At 39.5% G+C, this 4,227-nt stretch overlaps 1 pseudogene; it reads left to right on the plus strand.

Moving 5' to 3' along the window:
- Positions 1 to 1,980: 1,980 nt before the first annotated feature.
- LOC110127747 (RNA-binding protein 3 pseudogene) lies at positions 1,981 to 2,450 on the plus strand (annotated as a pseudogene).
- Positions 2,451 to 4,227: the final 1,777 nt, after the last annotated feature.

A 4,227-nucleotide genomic window follows, 5' to 3' on the forward strand; every position in this document is an offset into this window, starting at 1 on the left:
TAACTAATAAGAACCTACTGTATAACAGTAGGAACTCTCCTCAGTATTCTGTAAAGACATTCATGGGAATAGAATCTAAAAAAGAGTGGCTATATGTATATGTATAACTGATTCACTTTGCTGTATAGCTGGAACTAACACAACCTTGTAAATCAACTATACTCCAGTAGAAATTAGTTAAAATAAAATGTATAGAAATACTTTCTGATAGGAATTTTTCATTCAAATTCATTCATTATAAGTACAGACTGGGGGTAATAAAGCTGGATCTTTGGATGAACAAATGATAGAAAAGTATAATTTTAGTAAAATCTTATTTTAGGATGACAAAATAATCTTATCAAATTCTTATTAAAAGAAGATGATTAGAAACTAGTGTGAATTATATCTTTTCTAGTATCACCACTTCTAATTTAAACATTTAAGCCTACAAATAATATGAAAAGACATTAGATGTTATTCTTGTTGAGTATTAAAACACTGGGGGAAAATGAAAATTTCCTCCTGGAATAAACTCATAACGTTTTATGCCCCCCAAAGTTTAAAAAGCAGTTTAATCCCAGACCCATTCCCTCCCTCACCACACAGGTGGTAAACTGTCTGTTCTGCACCTCAGCAGAAACCTGAAGCTTCACTATCTGAAGAAGATAAAATAAGGATTTCCAGACAGGAAGACAGCAGACATAGATGACTATGGAGTATTTAAAATAGGGATGCAATGGAAATGTACTTATTAGATGTTGAACCTTCTAGGCTTCTTCTCCCACTCAAATCCCAGACCACTAGTAGCCATGTTTACGAGGTCCAGCAAGGACTGGATAAGAAGTCTCCTCTCAAAAATATTGACCCAATTACCCTAGAGAGAAGCACGCCCTCCCCTCCCCCACTTCCCAAAACACAAACACAGAGTGTACAGTCAGATTCTGGTGTCTTCCTCAGACAAGAAGGCAAACAAGAATCCCCTGTTGTTAGGGGAGAGCCTCTACTAAGAAATAAAAGCGCTTTGGGAAAAAACAGAGGCTTGCAGGGAGAGGAACACTTCAGGAAAAAATTGTCATGAATATCTTCAGAGAGATTATTCTATACATGAAGGAAAAAGAAGAAACTATTAAAAAGAACATTTAGAGAACAAAAACGAACTCTTAGAAGTTAAACACATAATAATAATAAAAGCTCAGTACATTAATAAAATAAAAAGACATGTCAAAGACTGGGACAATATATTTGCAAAACACGATCTGATAGAGGCTTATGTCTAAAATACACAAAGAATTCTTAAAACTGAACAATAAGAAAACCAACCAACTGAAAAATAGGCAAAAGATGTGAACAGATACCTCCTCAAAGAAGTTATATTGATGGCATATAAACATATGAAAAGATGCTCAAAACTATATGTCAGTGACTTACAAATTAAAATAGTGAGATACCACTATACACCTTGGAGAAGGAAATGACAACCCCCTCCAGTATTCTTGCCTGGACAATCCCATGGAAGGAGGAAACTGGTAGGCTACAGTCCATGGAGTTGCAAAGAGTTGGACATGACTGAGCAACTTCACTTTTATTTTTCTTTCACTATACACGTATTAGAATATCTGAAAGCCTGATCACACCAAATGCTGGCGAGGATGTGGAATGATAGGAACTCTTATTTATTGCTGGTGGGAACACAAAATGGTACAGCCACTTTGGAAGACAGTCTGAAATTTCTTACAAAGCTGAGTATAGATTTACCATACAATCCAGAGATGGTGCTCCTTGGTATTCACTTAAATGAGTCGAAAACCTAAATCCACACAAAAAACCTACACACAAAGTTTTATAGCAACTTTATTCATAGTTGCCAAAATCTAGAATCCACCAAGATTCCCTTCAGTAGATTAAAAAGTATCATTATAGCCCAGTCTCTTGGCTCCTTCGCAGTAGCTGTCTCTTTGGCCTTTTATGTCTTCATTTCCACGACTCAAATTTACTGCCATGTCCTCTGAAGAAGGGAAGCTCTTTGTGGGAGGACTTAACTTCAACCCTGATGGGCAAGCTCTGGAAGATCATTTCAGCAGCTTCTGACCTGTTTCTGAGGAGGCCATTGTCAAAGACTGGAAGACACAGCTATCCCAGGGTTTTGGTTTCATCACCTTCAACAGTGCCGAGTGTGCCTCAGATGCTATGAGAGCCTTGAATGAAAAGTCTCTGATAATTGCCAGATCTATGTAGACCACTCGAGCAAATTGGCCCCGGGGAACAAGAGGAGGTGACTTTGAGCCTGTGGGTGTGGTCACAGTTACTCTAGAGGAGGTGGGGATCTGGACTATGGAAGTGGCCAGTATGACAATTGACCTGGAGGATATGGATAGGGACATGGAAGGTTCAGAGACTATGGTGGCAGAAGTCAGGGTGGTTATGACCACTATTGAGGAGGAAATTACAGGGACAATTATGACAACTGAGATGCATGCATATCCCATGTAGATACACAAGGAATAAAACTTCTGATCCAGGACCATCCTTCCAAATGGCTGTATTTATAAAATTTTTTGGAGCTGCACAGAAACATCTGTTTTTAGTACATTTACCTCTTTTTTTCAATTGAGCTCCCAAGGTAGCTTGTTAAAGACCTTTCAGAAAGCTCCATGTGTTTTTAAAAAATTTTTCTCCCATTTAAAAAAAAATTCTGAGACATTTGTAGAGTCTGGGTATTTTTTCCTTTCTTTACCATTTTTTCAGTTCAAGCTCCCAGGATTATTGGTTCGGACCAAAAAAAAAGTTTAGATGGATTGTTTTTAATAAAGTGTATCTAGGAACATTTTTTTAAAAACCTGTACACAATGTTTAATCATGGTTGAGAAGTAATTTCCAACTGTTAACTGTAAGAAATCAAGGACATGATTGAAATATGAAGTGAAGTATTAGTTGCTCAGTAGTGTCAGATGCTTTGCGACCCCATGGACTATAGCCTGCCAGGCTCCTCTGTGCCTGGAATTCTCCAGGCAAGAATACTGGAGTGCATTGCCATTCTCTTCTCCAGGGGATCTTTCCAATCCAGGGATTGAACCTAGGTCTCCTGCATTGCAGGCAGATTTTTCACTATCTGAGCTACCAGGGAAGGCCAAGAACATGATTACTTAGAGGTTTTTTTCCTCCAGCACTCTGTCTGATTATATGGAAGTTTCCTAAAAATATTTGTCATGTCATTCTTTTTGTTTGTTTGTTTGGTTGTGCTGCATGGATTGCAGGATTTTAGTTCCCTGACCAGGGATTGAACCTGGGCCATAGCAATGAGAGATGGAATTCGTAACCCCTAGGCTGCTGGGAAACTCCCTCATTTTTTTCTTAATACTGGAAGTAAAAAATGTTCTGTTCTGTCTCACGTAACATTTAGAATGTCCTTCACCAGGATGATTAAAAAGATGAAACCTGAAAGCAAAACAAAAAATACCAACACAAGCAAGTTATTTTGAAATATGCAAGTAAATACCAGAAGAATTGAAAGTGGTTGCCTCTGGGGAAAAATAAATAGTGGGGATGGGGTGAAAAACTAGTTTTTGTTGTAATGAAAGAAGAATTTGCCTCTTAAACTGTGTTAGTGGCTCACTGTGATAAAAATTAGAAAATAAAAATTAAAAAAAAAATTACTGTAGAGAAAGGATGATGCACATATAGACTGAGCCCCAACTCGGAGTCAGTGCTGTTCCAGACCTGCTCTCATGCTTTGTCTCATGTAAACCCCGTCACCACAGGCATCTATCACTTTCCTATGATCCAGACGAGGAAACAGAGGCCCAGAGATGCCAAGAGCCTCCCTGGGGACACACGTCTGAGAGCTGCTCAATCCATTCATTCCTCTCTTTCTACCACTTTGAGCAGCTCCTACCGGCACATTATTATCATTATCTTTTTCTATGGGTTAGTTCCTCTAAGGAGAAAAGGTCTTCCCCCAAAGCCTTCCTCCAGCCTCTGCTGACTTGGGGACAGAACTTTGTCAGTGATTTGATACAACCCAGATGGAAGGTTCCACTTGGCTCCCAAAGCATGCCTTTTGGGAACACTGAGATTTGCAGATAAGCCTTGGGATGCGAGTGGAGAACTAGTAAATAGGAGGGGATAGAAGATGAAGGCTGGGAGTAGGGCAGTCACTTAGGGATGAGTGAGAACCTGACGGTGCAGCTCCTCCACAGCTGTCAGGCCCATGGCCAGGGTTTGGGGCTCGGCCACCAGCCCAGAATC

Source organism: Odocoileus virginianus, chromosome 7, assembly GCF_023699985.2.
Source record: "Odocoileus virginianus isolate 20LAN1187 ecotype Illinois chromosome 7, Ovbor_1.2, whole genome shotgun sequence".
NCBI lineage: Eukaryota > Metazoa > Chordata > Mammalia > Artiodactyla > Cervidae > Odocoileus > Odocoileus virginianus.